This window comes from Gouania willdenowi, assembly GCF_900634775.1.
Source record: "Gouania willdenowi chromosome 24 unlocalized genomic scaffold, fGouWil2.1 scaffold_320_arrow_ctg1, whole genome shotgun sequence".
Classification (NCBI taxonomy): Eukaryota; Metazoa; Chordata; class Actinopteri; order Blenniiformes; family Gobiesocidae; genus Gouania; species Gouania willdenowi.
In genome coordinates this window covers 641,443-661,373 of record NW_021144848.1, presented here as the reverse complement: position 1 = coordinate 661,373, position 19,931 = coordinate 641,443, and positions in this window count along the sequence as shown.

Genomic DNA, 19,931 nt, shown 5'->3' with positions numbered 1-19,931 from the left:
ATGTTTATATCTATAGAAAACAACGTCATGTTTACTCGGAGAGAAGTCACAGTCAAAGTCATCTTTATTGTCAAATTCACTGTATGTACAAGACATGTACACAGAGGGAGCTGAGATTTCGGACAGCCTGGGGGATGAAGCTGTACCTCAGTCCTAGCCTGGAGACTCTGCAGCCTCCTCCCAGATAGCAGCAGACTGATAAGGTTGTGTAGTGGGTGGGTGGGGTCACCCACAATACAGTGGGCTTTGCGGGTGAGACAGGTGCTGTAAATGTCCTGGAGGGAAGGGAGAGAGGAACCAACTACCTTCTCAGCTGCTCTCACTATGCGCTGGAGGGACCTGCGGCAGGAGGCGGGGCAGGCACCGTACCACACAGTGATGCAGCTGGAAAGGATGCTCTCAATGGTTCCTCTGTAGAAGGTGTACATGATGGGGATGGGGGCTCTGGCTCTTCTCAGTTTGCGTAGGAAGTAAAGACGCTGGGCTTCTCCACATACAGAAGGAGATTGTTGTTACTACACCATCCAGCCAGGTGCCTCACTTCACTCCTGTAGTTGGTCTCATCAACATTGTTGAGACCCACCACGGTCACGTCATCCGCAAACCTAATGAGGAGGTTGTAGCTGTGCTTTGGTGAGCAGTCGTGGGTCAGCAGGGTAAAGAGAAGGGGGCTCAGCACACATCCCTGGGGGGGCCCTGTGTTCAGGATGATGGTACTGGATGTGTTGCTAATGACCCGTACTGCCTGTGGTCTCTCCATCAGGAAGTCCAGAAGCCAGTTACACAGAGAGGTGCTGAGTCCCAGTTAGTCCAGTTTGGTGACGAGCTGTTGTAAGATGATTGAATGCTGAGCAGCATTCAAACATAAGAGTCCTGAGTGTCCAGATGTTTGGAACAATATACATACTGATAGGAGTCTATGGAGGGGGGAGGACAGACCTGATGTGTTGCATAACGAGCCGCTCAAAGCACTTCATGAGGATGGGAGTAAGTGCAACCGGACGGTAATCATTGAAGCTTGTGGGAGATTACTTTTTCGGGATGAGAATGATGGTGGTGGCTTTGAGGCACGTGGGGCAGCCTGACTCAGTGAACTGTTGTCCATGAAGACATCTCTGAGTCCCCCTGCACAGTCTGTCAAGACACGACTGGACTATGCCGTCAGGACCCGGAGCTTTACGTGCATTGATCCTGCTGAGCGATTTCCTCACACACAGTGCCATCAACAGGTCACCAGGAGAGACTAGGGTTTTCTGTGCTAGGGTGCTGTTGCTTACCTCAAAGCGGGTGAAGAAGTTGTTTAGTTCATTCAGCAGAGGGGTGGAGCTATTGCAGGTCTGTGGTGCGGGCTTGTAATCTGTAATGGTCTGTATCCCACGCCACAGACTCCGAGTGTCTCTGTTGTTGCTGAACTGATTGCTGATCTTCCTGGAGCACTGCCTTTTGGCCTCACTGATGCCACTGGTGAATGTTGCCAAATGGTAAATGGACTAGATTTTATATAGCGCTTTATCACCACACTGAAACAGTCTCAAAGCGCTTTACATATCAGCTCATTCACCCATTCACTCTCACATTCACACAACAGTGGGACAGGATTGCCATGCAAGGCGCTAGTCGACCACTGAGAGCAACTTAGGGTTCAGTGTCTTCGACACATAGTTAGGTACTGGGATCGAACCCCCAACCTCTCGATCAGAAGACGACCCACTACCACCCACTACCGCCCTGATTGGCCCTAGCTGTTCTTAGGCCTACCTTATCCCAGCTCTAAAGGCAGCATTACCAACCCTCAGGAGACTGTAAACCTCACCTGTCATCCATGGTTTTTGGTTGGCCCTGACAGTAATGGTCTTTGTATTTGTTACATCATCAATTAATTTATTGACGTAAGCAGTCACAGTCTCCGTGTATTCATGGAGGTTTGTGGAGTTATTGTAAATGGCAGCCTGTTTAAACATATTCCAGTCTGTGATGTTGAAATATATCTGAAGAGCACACTGGCCACACATGTACATGCTTACGGACTGGTCTGGTGACTTTAACCAGTGGTCTGTATGCTGGCATTAGCAGAACAGAGATGTGGTCGGAGGCACCAAGGTAAGGGAGGGGTTGGGCTGTGTAGTCTCCTCTCTGGGGGGTCAAAACAATGTCCAGAATGTTGTTTCCACGCGTGGGAAAGTACGTTGGCTCACATGATGGTGGCGAGAGCTGGCTTGCCCGGATACCTCTGCGCTTTCCCTACTTCTGCTTCCTCTCACGCCACTTGTGGCTACTCCACCATCGGTGAGATGCGAGAGTGGGGGACGGTGATCTCATAGGTCTTCAGAGTAGCCAGTTGCTCCGTAAAGGCTGTTTCATGCTTGACACATCCAAGAGGTCCACATGACTCATTTCTGTTCTTTTGTGTATTTTATGTAAAATATATGTTATTTGGAGTTGTATTGTGTATTTGTGCTGTCAATATGTGTTTTTGGAGTCATTATTTTTGTGTATTTCTGTGTATGCTGTCGGTTTGCTGAGTTTTTTTTCATGTTTTTCTTGTCTTTCAGTGTACTTGCTGTCATTTTCTGTAAATTTGTACATTTTTCGGAGTAATTTTGTGTATTACTGCTGTCGTTTCGTTCATTTTTGTAGTAGTTTTGTGTGTTTTTGGAGTGTTTTCTCTTGTCTTTTACTGTATTTTCTGTTTTTTAAAATATATTCTTGCTCATGTTTTGTGCATTTTTCTGTCATTTTGTACATTTACTTTGGGGGCCACATAAAATTAGACTAATGGTGGCCCCCCCGAGTTATCATCATGAGGACTCAGGGTTCAAATCCTTGTATATATATATATATATATATATATATATATATATATATATATATATATATATATATATATATATATATATTGTGTATAATATTATCATTAGTGTTGTTCCATTATTATTATTGTTTCTTCATATGCCGCGCAGTGCCTTCCTAATTACCCCTATAAATAAAGTTTTTTCTGATTCTGATCACTTCTGCCTTACTGCTCAGAGATGCTGACCTGCTTGAAAATAAATGAGTAGATATTGAGAAAGTGAGAGCCACCATTAAGGGCACAGCACACACAAGGTTTGGCTGCGTTGTTGCTGACATGCAGGAATCCATCCCAGCACACAAAGTTGAGCCAGTCAAGTATATTTTATTTATTTTGTTACAGTGTGTTGCGATAAAAACAGTTTTGTATTTCAAATTCACTGCAGTCCTGTATTTTCTTCACTCCTGTTCAGCAAACCTTCTGATTGCATTCTCCTGCCAGGGAACAAGTCCCTGTGGTGTCAGGAACAATGACCTGAGATCATTTGGAGCTGAGCGTGCAGCCCGGCTAGCTCGTGCTTTGCTGAGACGGCCGATGTCCAACAAATTGTTGTGGCCTGCTACCACTGCCCTCCACTCTCCACTCACAGGATCACCCCCATGTGTGTAGAGGAGTCTATGACCCAGGGAGGGATGGAACTAGGCAGCATCTGTGCTGCTTTAATAAATGTGCCCACACAACCTTCACAGTTTTCTGTGGGTGAAATTCCATCAGTCGTCCCAGGATTCGCCATCGTGCTGCCAGTATGCCGAAGATGTTCTTATATATACTGTATATACACATCAGCCCATAGTGCAGCGGGCTCCCTCCGTGGAAACACTGGGATAGTAATCCTAAAAGATAAACCTAAAACTATAAAAACAACATTAGAGACAACATTCCTGAAACTATAAAAAAAAGAGATCATTCTAAAAGTTAATCCTAAAACTATGAAAACATTATAAAAGATAATGATCCCAAAACTATGAATGCATAGAAGATAAAAATCCTAAAATGAATAAAAAAAAGTCGCTAAAAGATAAGTTAAATAAGTGGGTCTTATTACCACAAGAGGGGGGTAACACAAACAATGTAACGTAACATCTGACATCAGCGAAGACTTTTCTCAACACTTGCCTTTTCAACCTTTATTAAGTCAACTATTTTTGCAGTGCACAGTACTGCCAAACAAAGTAGGAGCACACCATGCATACAGTGATGCCTTTAAAGGAATGCAATGCTTCAACAGAAGCTAAAGTGCTTTTTAGAAATAAAAAAAAATGATTAAAAATAACAGAGAAATGATGAACAAAGTCCTTGACTTCAAATAAACATATGTAAATGGAACAATGTAGAGGAGGTGCTTCTCCTGTCGTATTTGGCCCTGTCGTGCCCTCCGGGGGGTACCATGACTTTCCATTGGCGGAGCATTGTCAGAGACTGAACTGGGAGGCTGCACTACAGACGCAGCACTAACGTTTGCCATTCGGATCAAGCAGTCAAAAACACCACTGTCTATCTGCTTTATTCCATGTGTAATTTATGTTTCTTTAGATTGCTGGTGTTCTGGTATACTTTGCAAAGAATCTTAGTGGTCTTCCTGTACCGACCCAAGTAGGAACCGGTTCTCAGTATGTACCCCTAGAGAGAATTAGACAGAACTTTTAATCCCACATGATGACATGAGAGATTAAACGAAGTTGGTTGAGAAAGATTAGTGGGTTAGTGGGACATCCTTTTTAGCACCAGGTATGCTAGCACTGCAACCCCTCCACAGGCTGCTGCAATGCAAATGTGGGTTGCACAGCGAGACCAAAAGCTGTCACCATTGGTAATGTTGGTCCAAGACGGCTCTTCAGCATCATTACATTCATCCTTCATCACTGTGTGGTCTTCATCACTCTGAGAGTCACATGTTGACGGAGATCTTCTCGTATTATCTTCATCCTGCTGGGGGTTAGGGTTGTGTTGTTTCACCTCAAAACTCAATTGCTCCCTCACATTATTAATCTCTGAATCCTTTTCATATATCTGAATTTCCAGTTTCTGATATTGAGCCATAGTTGAAGATATTTCATCCAATCTTTCACCAATGGAAATCAGTAGGCTGAGCTCAGATTCTGAAATTTGCTTTGTGAGGCCTTCCTTTGCTTTCTTTTCATCTTCAAGTTCTAACAGGTTCTCTAATGTCCCCTGTAATTTTAGGCAGAAGTCTTTAAGTTGCTCCGCAGCTTTAATCTGTGTTGAAATGTCAGCTTTTATAGCATCAAGGTGATGATAGGGATTCAACACCTCTAGACCCTGGTTGTTGTTTTTGAGCTTCATACTTGGATCTTTGTACTCAGAGCTATTGTTGGTCCCATCCTGCAGCTCCACAGGTTCACCTGAGGGAACATCTGTGGAGCTCAGTGCTTCTGCATCTTCATTCTCTGACGCCGTGGTGTAGTCCTCGTCTTCATCGCTCGGGGAGTCACAGGTTGACAGAGGTGGTCTCGTTTCATCTACATTCTGCTGATCATCCATCCATTCCTTCGACTCCTTTCCAGGGTTCTCCATCTCAGCGTAAGGAGCAAAGCGTATACACTGCAATCCGTCTGCTGTCCACTAGATGTCGCGGTGAGCTTGGATTAATTTAAACACTGTTGTGCGACTGTGAGTGACGGTGAGTTCACTGACCTGTTCCATAAAGTGTCACCTTCCACCATTCACATTACCTCTGCTAAACATGAAAGCCAAGTTCCAATACTGCGACACAATGACATCATTCTCAGATGGAATCCAGGACGTGTAACCACAGCCTGGGTTCTTTTTACAGTGTAAAAAGTACTGAGGTACCCAGGGCCTAAGTCAGAAGTCAGAAGTCTGTTTTAAATATATGTACAATAATGCATTTTAAACATTTTTACACTATTTATATTGGAATGAAATGGGCCCTGTGTGAAAATAAACTGATTGTTAAGCAGAGTTTTGCACTTAAAACAAATGGTACGACCTGCATGTGCTTCTGCTGGCAATGTGGCAGGTAGTCTGAACTGTGGATGTGACAAGGAGCGGGAGATAGACTGCAGCAGGAAACCATGTCTTTCCTCAAGAAAGTAAAACCAGGTCAAAAAAGAAAGAAAAGGGAGAGAAGGTGAAATAAGGGAAAGCAGCTGCTTACTCAGTTCTTAAGAAGTGAGCTTTCAAACACTCACATCCTTTTGAGACAAAATATTATTTCAATTGAAATGAACAGCGTGTACTCCTGCAATGCTGGAACATTCCTTCTGCACATCAAATCTGAATTGGAAATACAATTATTTCAGAAAAACTATTTTGAAGACAAAAAGGCTCCCTTCTGGGACTTCTCTGCATTTTCCAGCAGCTGCGTGAAAAGCCTGAAGCAAAAGGAGCCCCATTCACTTTTCAATGAGCTACATGGAGAGGCATGAGCAGAGAGAGCGGTCAGCAGGACCCCCCGAAACCGAAGCACAGATGTTTAGATGGCAACAAAAGACAGTGGTTAATTAGACAGAAGAGGAGGAGCTAGGGTGGGGATGGGTTGCGAGGCATTTGCAGACGAAGCGTGCAAAATTAGGCGTGTTGCTGTGGTTTAAATGCAGCGCTGAGACCAAGTCTAACCAATGGTAAGCATAGAACATGATCAGCTGGATGAATAACTGATTAGGGGATGGATGCCGTCAGTTGTTAACAGCTGCTGACAGATGAAGGGATTGACTTCCATGAATGCTTGAACTAACATGATGCTAAATTTATACCCCCCCCCCAAAAAAAAATAAAAATAAAAATACCAACCCCCTCTAAATTGTAGCAAAAGCTTACAAACAATATTCAATAAACCACTAAAATATAGTTGAACAGATTTAGAAAACTACAAGCATTGAAGTGTTTTTGCATAAAATGTTTAGTATTTGGTAGAAAAAAATTAAAAATCTATTTTTCAATTTTTGGGGAATTATTTGTATTCATCAACTAAAATGCAGTATAAAATATCTAAGGTGGGGCACTTGTCACTTTGTGCACTAATCCTATTATTCTGTATTTGTAACACACTTTAATAAACATGATTAAAAAGTCATTCTAGTGGCGCTGCGCTGAACGGGTTAGCTTGGGGTTGGGCCTGTTGGCAGTGGCGTAGCAAGGGTCCCAGGTGGCCCCGTGCAGGAATGTCAGTAGGGGGCCCTTTTGCTGCTCTGCGAGGGTGGTTAAAAAAAAAAAAAAAACTCTGATTGGATGACAACGTAACGTTATAAAACATACAAAAAATAATATTTTTGAGCAGCTTTTATGAATATTTTAAAGTAATATGAAATGTAAAAAATATACATTCTTAACAAGATAAATAATGGGTGCTTCAATGTTCATATATCACAATGACCAATGTAAACTTTACATGTCAAATAGTAAAGACAAGTAAAAAGACCGTCAGGCCCCACACAGCTAAAGCTAAAACGCCATCTACCCTCTCCGGTGGCTCACTGTGTGGACGGGCCGGGCTCACACCAGACAGGCCTCCTACATGGATACTTCACTCCCAGCTGGTCTGGTTCACTCACTTTGTGCACCACACCCCTATCCAACCCTTGGGGGGCTGGATGGCAGGGCTGAGGGTGGGGTGGGGGCACCGCTTGTGTTACCATGTAACACTCCCACCTCAATTTGCCCAGCCAATCCTTCCAATTTTAAACAACAAACCACCGCCCGGAGGAAACGACCGCTGCCTCCACCCTCCGGAGCTAATGCACCACATACACATATATACACGAAGGTTGGGTGGGGAGCACTGCTCTACCCATTCCCTTTCTTTTAATTTCCCCTCATACATTCACCAAACAGACATTCACACAGGGGTTAGGGAGTGCCTCGAGGTACCATAACAGGGTGGTGGGTGGGTTCACACATTTAGGCCTGTCAGGTGGGGGCCCAGCCCCCCTGTTGTTGCCACCATATAGAGCACAAACACATTGGGGCAGTGCGGCCTGGTGTGGCGTTGTGGGGTGGTGGGCCTTTGTGGGGCGTTGTGGGGTGGTGATGGGTCCTCGCTTTACGGGGTCTCTCCAGGCTGTGTCGGCCTTGTGGGTTGTGGGGGTGCCTCTCCTCTACAGGTGTGGCTGGGTGCTGGCTTTGTATCCCAGGTGGTGTTGGGGATGGTCCGTGCGGGTGACCTGGGTCTCATTGTTGCTGCCGGCCTGGCTGCCCCTTCGTGCCCGGAGCAGCGCTTGGGTTTGTAGAAGCAGTTCTTGCACAAACTTTGGTCATGGATAATAGTAATCAAAATAACATGATGATTGAGCAAAACTGCTGATCAATTGGCTGCAACACCTGTAGCTGTTATAAAAAGGGCTGCGCACACAATGTGCATGAAGTAATAATAATAATTCATCAGTTTTTTATGGCTCTTTCATAGAAAACTCAAAGATGCTTTACATGAAGTAGGGCACAATAAGTGTTTTTCCCTTTATAAAGATAGGATAAAGTGAAAAATAGCAATAACTTGACACCCCTATATAATAATATTTAATAATAATATCATGGGTGGTGGGAGTGGGATCCAGCTCCTCTTCGTTTCCTTATTTATTTATTGTTTAATTATTATTTTTTAATAGTTTTTTAAATAATATTTGCTTATAGTTTGTATGATTTTTCAAAGTATACAATTCCAAAGTAAAGCCTCAACTCTCAGCTGACGTTCACGGATTAAAAATATGTATTAAACAATGTTGTTAACAAAAAATATAGTTCAGTCAGAATCATATAATCAAAACGTTTATTTAGTATGCATTTTTGATTTGGCGGTAAGGTTCGGTTCTGGGATCACTGCCATTCCAGCAGCTGCGTTGAAAGCCCGAGTCAAAGGGAGCTCCCCATCGCTCTTCCATGAGCTACATGGAAAGGCATAAGCAGAGAGAGCGGTCAGCAGGACACCCTGGAACAGAAGCACAGAGTGGGTTGCGAGGCGTTTGTGGACAACGCATGCGGAAGTAGGTGTGTTGCAGTGGTTTAAATACAGCGCCATGACTAACTCTAACCAATGGGAAGCATGGGACATGGTCAACTGGATGATTAACTGAATTAGGGGATGGATGCTGACAGCTGAAGGGGTTGGCTAGCTTGACTTCCGTGCCTGTCTGGACTGACGCGATGCTCACTATTTGTAGGACATTGGTTCACAAGTCCTGTGTACCCCCTCATTTATCATGTGTACCCCCTCCATAATGTCATGTGTCGTTTCATTTGTGTATCAGCAGACTCTCTACAAAGTCATAATACTGAGTTAAAAAAAGAATGTAAGTTTCATGTGATCACTTCATTTGTAAGTAAATATTGTTTTCTTTGTAAAATAAGTAATGATTGTCTTTTGATGTCAGAAGTGTGTTTAAATGGCCTGTAGAGCATAAATTAATCCTGTTTCAAATAATTACACGTAAAAATATAACAGTATTTATTGAGCAAAATTATTGTTAGTTTGTGATAATTTTGTCCAAAAGCCTGAAAAGGAACTAACAATGTTTTCCTATTATTTTACTTTTTAAACAAACACTGGAATAATACACCTTATCTTTTACAAGTGAATGCACAATATCAACTGTGCCATATATAAACCTGTGCAACATCTCACTCTTTGATTTATTTTCCCTTTTAATTTGTTTTATTTAAAAGGTCATTTTATATTTGTAAGTAGGGAGCAGTAAATTTTATTGTACGATATCATTGTATTTCATCTGATTGTATGTTTTTTGCACTGAAACAGTTTGAGTCCAATAGTAATTGTGTTAAAGGGACCCCACGGAGGACATTTGTTCAGGTTCTACGTGTAAATAACACTCAGTGGGTGACAGCCATGAGCTGTGTGTGAATGACAGCCTATTGTAAAACAGAACAAAGACACAGGGCAAAGTCACGGCTGATTTGTCCAAAACGACCAAAATGTGTCATTAAGAGGCCTGTTGTTTTTTTTTAATTACTTTATTAATCCCTGAAGGGAAATTACGTTACACTCTGTTATTTTTTTAGGGACATGCTTCTCACACACACAGGCCTGAATCACACACATACACAAACAGGACCTGTGGACAGATGTCAGAGTGGGGCTGCTTCCAGCTACCAGAACAACTTCTGTATTTTGGTTCCTCTTGGGACTTGAACCCATGTCTCTACGGACTGAGCTACTGCCGCCCCAAATTATTGAGGCGTCCTGCTGCTGTCCATGGTTTGTAACCCCATCATCAATGCGACAGGCCATCCCCTTTTCCTATTGGTCGATTTATTGTGAGGCGGGTACTAGGTATCACCAGCTTGTCATGTATTGGCTGTGATGTTTACTCTGTGAGATTGTGTTGTTATAGTTACGTTGTTATTTCTATATAGATTATTAGATCCTGGGAGAGCTTTAACACTGTTCTTTGGTGGTGGTGTTGAGATGGAAATAGGCTATAAAGTCAGATTATTATAGATTATTAGCGTTAATGAGCTGGGATTTTGTCATCAAATATGTTGTGATCTCCTCTCTTGCTGCGCTTTATGTGTTGTGTTATATTTCTATAAAAGCAAGGAACGTCTGTCTGTCTCTCTGTGTGTGTGTGTGTGTGTGTTTGTGTGTGTGTGTGTGTGTGTGTGTGTGTGTGTGTGTGTGTGTGTGTGTGTGTGGAGGGCTGTTTTGCTATCAACAAATGTAAAATGAGCAACATAAAAATGAACGGAGCAGTCCATCTACAGTGGGCCACAGATTTTATGCGGGAAAACAAGTAATTGTAATTATAACTAGTTTACAATTCTATGTATACATAAAACACTAAACATGTAGGAAACCGATAATATCCAAGCAATAAGTGACAGATATCATTCTCAGCAGGGTCTTCACTTTATATTGCCTAGTTTTTCTTACCAATTACATAAACTAAGGGAAATATTATGCAATAATTGGAAGAAAATTGAAGGATTCTGTAAAAATTTTAAGGTCTTTTCAACAGTTTAATATTAAAAATGTAATATAAGCATGCAATATAAGCAGTGGGAAAATGCTGAGCACCTGCAAATATTGTTGAGTTTCATTTACACAATGATTCATGATTTTTCTGTCATTTTTACTTTCTCCTGTGGGCCAAATTGGATGCTCCAGGGCCGTATTTGGCCCCCGGGCCATGAGTTTGACACATGTTCTAGAACTTAGCATCCATCGGCCAACGACAAAGAAAAAGTTGATGTTTTTTCATGGAGTTTTCATGAGATAAAATTTGAAGCTGTAACTGTTTTAATTGGACACATTTAACTGTCACATGATCAGAATCAGACAAACATTTATTACCAAGTAAAGTTTTCACAACACATGGTGCCTATGGCGCCATCGGTGCGTGTGCGTGTAAATGACACCGAGGTGATGGATGTGAACACAGTTTTTCTCGAGCCAAAGATAAAACGAAGCCCACAAATGTCCACAGACTTCATACGTTAGTCAAATGATTACATTTCCTCTCAGCAGTCGCCGATCATCTTGAAGAGCTGTCACAACACAAAGCACATGCCTTTGTCTCAGGCCTTTAGAGACGGTAAAAAAAAACTAGATTTCTGTTTCTTGTCAACAAATCTGACGAGATTTCAGGATATCCAGCTGAAAAATCCTGGGTCAGGAACAACAACCCAGAATTAATCACACAAGAGATGCAAAGACCATCTATATCTATGTTAACTGATAACGTTGATACAAAAATACTTGATTAATTCCATCATTCATAAATTCATCAACTATACCCACTTATTCTGCTCAAGGTAGTGGGGGTCTGCAGCAGATGATTTACAGCAGTAGACAGTAGGGCTGTGCACTGCCTTCAATCTGACGATACGATTCACGATTTGCATGTCATGATGCAATATATGCCGATACTAAACAATACGATATACATCGCGATGTATCGCAATATCAATGATTTCAAAATGTCACCTTTACAAGAACAAAATGGTATGAAATCCTCCATCTCATGTCCCGTAAATCAATACGGTTATTGACTACAAAGTACCTAAAATCACAGTTATGTCACTCAAAATTAATGGATTCGAATTGCCCGACCCGCCAATCACTTCCGGGAACTATTGTGTGCTCCTGTCCGATCAAACCCACCTTCAAAATAAAGTGAAAATAAACATTTAGCAACACACCTAAATTACTTTTAGCTGTAGAAAAACGTTTTTAATATTGACCTTCTTTTTTTAAACCTGCAAACTGCAACACGGTAACATCTTAAACCAGAACCAGAAGTACCGCGACACGATCGAAACTGCCGTAATCTCAAAATAAAATGAAAATAAACATTTTGCAACACCAAATAAGTCCAAAATAATGGACGCACACACTCGGACTATGTGCAAGCTGTTAAAAAGGTTTCAGCTCAATCAGACACCGCGTCAGGGAGACACACACACACACACACACATGCACGCACGCACACACGCACGCACGCACGCACGCACGCACGCACGCACACGCACACACACACACACACAGTTCTGGTATGTATTATGTTGAATAACATAATCAGTGTTGGGAGTAACGCGTTACAAAAGCAACGCAATTACAGAAATGTATTACTTTTTACTGTAACGCAGTAATTTAACACGTTACTAATAACATTTTGGTAATATTATACCCATTACAAATCTCAGTAACGCGCGTTACAACGCATTTTAACCTGAGACGTGAAAAACTGCACCAGTAACTTGAAGAAACACCTGGATCGTTGCCACGCTATCACCACGTTGACAGAAAGAGATGCAGGCGTGGTGAAGAGAAAGAGAGCGGAGGACAAAAGTGCAGGAAAGAGTCAGACAAAGCAGCAGAAATGAAGTTTCTCTTGGTCTGCCGTGATACTTGAACCAAGAGAAGTGAGGAGACTCATGGCAGAGTATGTGGTGCAGGATGTACAGCCTCTGTCAACAGTGGAATCGCTAACGTTAATGTTACAAACAGCAACATAACGCTAATACCAGTAGGGATTAAAGTATTCTGGCACCGTGCCTGGGTATATGGCTGAGACTGAGGCTCATACAGATCAGATTACTGCTCTTAAATGTGCGCTGTAGAAGTTTTCATTTTAGATGTGATTTTTGTAGTGACATTCACAGTAGAATTGCAGCTAAAAACAATAGCGGAGCTGACCAGAACCATCATCATTTTAACTGGTGGTCATGTTATCTTGTGACTTGTTTGCATTGAGCGCTCATAGAAAATATCGTTACACTTTGACTGGTGGAGGACGTCATTTCCTTTGTTGATAATAAAAAAAACATACGCTAGAATGCTATTCATAAACTACAGTTCAGCTTTTAACTCAATGGTCCTAACAAAGCTTATTCATAAACTCAAATACCTTGGACTTGATGATGCCATTTGTAAATGGGTTTTGTATAATTTTTTTTTACTTGCCGACCATAAAGAGTGAAAATCCATGGTTGTATTTCTGATGAGCTGTGTACTAGCACTGGGTCCCCACAGGGATGTATTTTGAGCCCTCTGTTGTTCACCCTGTATACTCACGACCTTGTAGCATCTCATGAAAGCAAAGTGATAATTAAATATGCAGATGATACAACAGCTAAAAAAGATGGCTCACATTATTGTGTGGAGGTAGAAAAAGTCGATCAATGGAGGAAAGAAAACGACTTGTTTTTGAACACATCAAAAACTGGTGAAGTTGTTAACTTTTGTCACAAAAGGTATCGTTCCATCAAATGTTCTGCTGCTCCCCATTTGAACAGTTTCTTCCCACAAGCAGTGACGACTCTAAACAAGGCACTTTAATTTTTATTGTACAGAATCAACCCTGTAGTATTTTATGTGGTTTTATGCGACTCTTTATTGTGCAGTATTTTTTTTATTTTACTTTATGGTATTTTTAGTGGCAGCGCTTGATTGTTGGTTTATTTTTTATTTTTTATTGTGAAATGTCTTTTTAAATGTTGACAGTGCACTTTGAGCTCCTTGCACTTTTTTTTCCAATGTGGTTTTCATACTGCAAATGACTTATAAACTGAACTGAACTCAACTGATACGACTAGGCCTAGACTATCAATATTTACAATATCTTAATCATAATGTGATGGCAAAAATGATTAATTATATATACTCATATATTTACTCATATGTTTACTCATATATTTACTCATATATTTACTCATATGTTTACTCATATGTTTACTCATATGTTTACTCATATGTTTACTCATATGTTTACTCATAGATCTTATTCATCTTAATGCCTTAAGTTGTAACTTTCCATGCCTGTCTTTGTCTTCTTCTTTCTAGAAGGTCGTTGACTCACCCTCCCAAAACACAGCTTTATCTAAAGGCCAGACACACACACACCCTTTGACTTACACACACACACACGCACACACTCTCACACACACACACAATACACCACACACACACACATACGCACATCTGCGCACATGACTATCACATCCAATACCGGGTGGCGCCAGACCCAAGGCAAACTGACCTTCTCTTTGGTCTCTTCTTCTTTCTTATCTGTGGGGAGGGGAACAGTGGGTGAAACTGTTAGTTAGTCCTGCATATCCTGAGCCAGGGAAGAACTTCTTGGACCATCCTGCTTAGTACCTGGCTGCTTGCCCTCCCTACAGGATGGGACACTCTTTTTCATTTAGTTTATAATAAATCCTTTTTTTATAAAATCATCATGCTCTGACTGGACTCCATCATTCAACCAGGGCTCCAATCATGTCTCCAAATGAGGTCAACCGCAAATTTGCCGTGACAATAACTTACCAGACTTTAACTTTGTCTGCTTTTGTGATTCTGAAGGTCATTGTCACTTATTATGTATTGCTCCATGACCCTTCACTGTGCATATTATATTAAGGCCATGTTTACACGACAACACTGAACCACAAAATATTTTCCCAGATGTCCATATTGTTTAGACGGCGCCGGGGTTTTCATGAGGTAAGTACGCAAGAATCCCAGACCACCTTCCACAGTGGGAAACCTGGTGACGCTCCGCTGTCTCGCCACCGTGTAAGCAGTACAAACGGCAAACTGTGGTTTTCGTCGCAAACAGATGATATCACAAGCACACGCCAGTGGAGATAAACAAAACACCAAAATGAGCTCCAGCTAGCCTTAGCTGCAGTAAATGCTGTACAAGAGTCGTGTCAGCAAGTGTCACGACTCCTATTAGAGGGTGAAGAACAGAGGAAAACACTCCTTCACGTCCACAACATTTTTGATGGACCGGAGAAGCATTTTGTGGACGAGACCTGGGAGGACTACAAAGTGGTGAGACAACTTTGTGGATTCAACAGTAGACAAGAGAGCATGGCATGAGAACTTCCGCATGTCAAAAGAATTGCTTATAGGCCTGAGTGAATTACTCCCACCTTATATTGAGGGCGAAGCGACCAACATGTGGGAGCCTGTTCCCGTTGTGAAGAAGGTAGCCTGCACTCTGTACACTAAGTGACGAGGGGCGCCTGCGGAAATCGACCAATGCCTTTGGCCTCTCACGGCCAACCGTCTCCATCATAGTCAGGCAAACGTGCAAGGCAAAAACTTTTCACCTCGGGCCACAATTTATAAAGTTGCCATTTACTGTGCCTGAGGCAGAAGAGCTCGTGGCAGGATTCCTCCGCGAACTTGGCATGCCCCAGTGTGTGGGAGCTGTAGATGGGACACACATCAAGATCAAACAGCCATCCATTAACGCGATGGATTACATAAATAGAAAGAGCAGATTCTCCTTGAACGTCCAGGTTGTGTGCGACCACAAATACCGGTACGTACACACAAACACACACACACACAAGTGTGTCTGTATGTGCATCCTGTCACCCTGATCTCATGTATTCACATTGTGTTGTCACAGTATTTGTTGTTGTATTTATAAAGAACTATTTGAAAGGTGTTATTTCTATATTTTCCTGCCTTGAAGATTCATGAATGTGGTTGTCAAATGGCCTGGAAGTGTTCATGATGGGCGGGTGTTTGTGAACCATCACCTAAAGACTTGGAAGATACCATCACTGTGCAGGAAGGTCATGGATGAAGAGGAGGCCATCCCGATTTTTCTCTTGGGGGACCCTGTCTACCCCCTTCACTCGTATGTCATGAAGGAGTATGCAAATGGCTGCTCTACATCATCAGAGCAGTACTTTGGTTTTTCTCTGTGTAAAGCCTGCATGGTGGTTGAATGTGCATTTGTTTCCCTCAAGGTCAGGTTTGCAGCCCTGAGGCGTCCCATGGACATAAATCTTGGTGACCTGCCAAACGTCATCTATGCTTGTTTTGTCCTCTACAATGACTGTGAGGCCTGTAATGAGACTGTTCATCAGCAGGCTGAGGAGGAAGCGATGCAGGGTCACAGGGACCAGCAGCCTCCTCCACAGACAAACAACTACATTACAGACTGTAATGATGGCGCTAGAAAGCGAGTGAGGAGAATCCTCACCAAGTACCTAGACCCCTTGTCCGTTGCTTTATGGACAGTGGCAGATGTTCTGTTTGTTACTATTCAACATTCAACAAATCAAACCACAACAAACTGTCCTTAACTTATTTGAAAACATTGTCTTTTGCATACATATAAGAAAGAGCCCTGCATGTGAGTTACTATTTGACCCTTTTTGGCCTGAGAGCTGATTGGCTGAGTGATGGTGGTACTCTTTTACATTTTTCTGAATGAAAAAGTTGATTTAAAGATGTAACGGAGGCCAAAAATACATGCATGTGAAAACTATCGATAGAACCAAAGCATTTTGAGCCTGGTATTTATTGGAATGGGACGTCTATTTTGATTTGTGGTATCATTTAAAAAATATATTAATGTTGAATTACGATTGCTGTTAAAATTGCAGCTCATTGTTCAAATATAATCATTTCTACATCCCTGTGGTATCAAAATTGATAGTTTATATATTGTCACTTCAGTATCTTGGCAACACTACCGAACATACCTTATTATGCATTTTGCCTAAGGACCTATAAAACACATATGGAAGAGAGATTACCAGTTTACAGCCTTCCATAATCATGGTGAAGCTACTCTTAAATGCCAATGGACAAGGCAAATGTTTCTATTTATTAAACTAATCAAATACCATCTTCAGAACACAAGAAGACATGCGTGACTTCTGCAAGTGACATTTCTGTAAATTAGGAGTTATATCTGGATATAATATGTGAATAGAAGAACCACACTGTTTTGTGAGCGAGGAACTAGTTAGAATGTATGACATAGTTCTTGCATGGTTATCAGGCTGTGTGTTGCATTATGACTGACAGACGCTAGCAGTCAATGTGAACATTGAAGTTTAAAAGTCATTTACAAATTACACAGCATAGGCTGTGTAGACATGATGTTTGAGATATGCAAATCAGCAACTTTATTATTACTTTGTTTTATTATAATAAACAATACAAACTATTAACACATTCTTTTAATGCTTCTTCTGGAACTGTAAACTTGACCCACGTGTGGTTGAGAAGCTGTGAACTAATGTGCTAATAACGGGTAGGTACACTGCAAAAAACATGTAAACAAACTTAGATACGTTCTACTTAAACTTGGTGTACAATGACTGAAGTTCAGTGCCTTCTTCTTCAGAGAACTCCTCCAGCAGTTGGCTGTAAGACACAGCATGGCTCTTTGGCTGTGATGTGTATGCGTCGGACATGGGTGGTGGTGGTGGTGGTGGTGGTGGTGTGCATGAGGAGGACATGGGCTGTACTGAGTGTAGGTATGTGGGAACCATCGGCTGTAATGCATGTGAATGTGCTGGGACCATGGGATGTGTTGTAAATGCATGTGTGGGACCAGGTACGTGCGAGGCAGGGTTTGCTTGTTTCTATTTTGGGCCTCAACAATGGCGTCCAGTCTGACACCGTTATTCCTCTCAGTCTTCTCCATTATGTCTGCGGTCGTCATCTTTATGTCCAGGGGCCTCATTTATAAACGCAGCGTACGTACAAAAGAAAGCGTACGCCACATGTAAGCAAAGTTTGGGATTTATAAAAAAAAAAACCTGACGAGATAACGTGCTCACCTCCACGGCAGCTCTGACCCTGCCGTACGCACAAAATCATGAGAAACCGGAAACTCCGCCCCCAACAGGAGAAGGATGAAATTAAAGACAGCTCTGTGAAATTAAAGAATTTGTGTGAAACAATGGAACACATTGAACATTTCACAACACATTATTTGAAGGATGCATTTGCAAAAACAGAGGAGGAAAAAATTATACTGACGCCCGCAGGGAGTGAGCGACGTGCGCGCGCTTATAAATACAGTTTTGTATTAATAATAATAATTGTAATCAAGGAAGAGGCTGTTGTGGGAGGTGAACCGCGTTATAGCGAGGTACGACTGTACTATATTTTGACAGTACCTTGCCCAACATTGTATAATATTCCATGCCTTTGTTACTCCTCTTTGGTTGTGATTAGATTTGTCTCACTATGAAGGTCTTGGGTGATTTTAACTGTTCTGATTCTGCAAAAACACTTCAATGAACCACAAATATCATGGAGATTTTTTTTTTTTTTGTTTTGTTTTATCATTGTAGCAAAAACAACAGTATTTGACCACACACACAGGTTTGTGTACAGCTCCAGGTAAGAAACAACACGAGTAGTATCCCTGCTCTCCTTTTGCTTCAGTCAAAATAGTCAAAGCAGAGAACGATACAAAAGTCCATTATAATGTACTGACACACTGTACACACGTCATTCAAACACATGAGAAATGAGTGAAAACACTGGGCTGCAGCGTCTCCTGCGTCAGATCAGCAGAAACATGCAACATCACAATAAGCTGCTGATACATGGGTGAACCCTGACGTGAGTCAATCAGCGTTTTAGAAACAGTAAAGTCAGACCAAAGTACAACCAGCACAATGGAAACACCACAAGAAGCAAATGGTTCTATGCACGTTACTGGTGAACAGACAACGATTGTAAATCTTAAAGAATCTCCACGAATCTTCATGACGGCGTCACTTGACAAACCGAATGACTTCAAAATGAAACCGCCACAGGCTTCAAAATAAAAGTCATCAGACTCAACCAGGGTTGGTGTTTGCATAACTGGTGATTAATTACAATTACGACATATTCATAATTGTAATCGTAATTGATACAAAAAAAAAAACCAAACAAAACATTGCCGTCGTAATCGTAATTGAGTTCAGATAATTGACTTTGTAATTGTAATTGGCATTAACATTCTATAAAAACTGTGGAACAATGTCACAGCTCTATGGTTTACACATATTTAGTTAATTATTCAAATATGTTTTATATCAAGTTTACCCGTCAGTTTTGTGGATCATTTTACTATTTATAAAATAATTTGAAATCTCGGGCTATACTGACAGAAAAAAAGGTTCAGACGCCCACACCAAGAACATTAATACTGATATTTTTCATTGATTAGGAAACCAAGAGATGAGAACCAAATTAGATGATAGATAATATTTTACAGCTGATTTAAGACATGCATTGGTCAAAACTGACCCGTTATCATAAGAGATGCTAACAGAAAGCTAACACAAGAGGAAGGTTTTGTTTACGGACTGATTTATTTCAGATTCAGCAATGAATTGTAATTGAACTTTAGTAATTGAGAACGTAATTGTCCTTTCAGGAGAAATAATATTAGTAATTTAATTGTAATTAGAAAAGAAAAAAAAAAACGCCGGTCAACGTAATCATAATTGAGTTGTAATTGAAGATAGATAATTGAAAACGTAATTGACCCCAACCCTGGCCTTAACGGCCCCAGGCCGTAAAACACGACATGGCATTTTATTTTGAAGGAACCAGAATTATACATGATGAAGTATGTTGCAAAGCCGTTCTTTCCTTATATTTTTTTAAAAGTCAATATAAATCAACATATTGTTTGATTAATAAATACATAGTGAAATGAAACGTTGATATATCTGAAGCAGCACATATCGATGATGTCATGCGTACTTCTGGTTTCTTCTATGTCATGTGGTGTTTTACAGCGTGAGGCGGTTTAGTCTGATGACTTTTATTTTGAAGCCTGAAGCCATTTTATCTGACAGCGTTTGGTCTGATCATGTTTTTTTT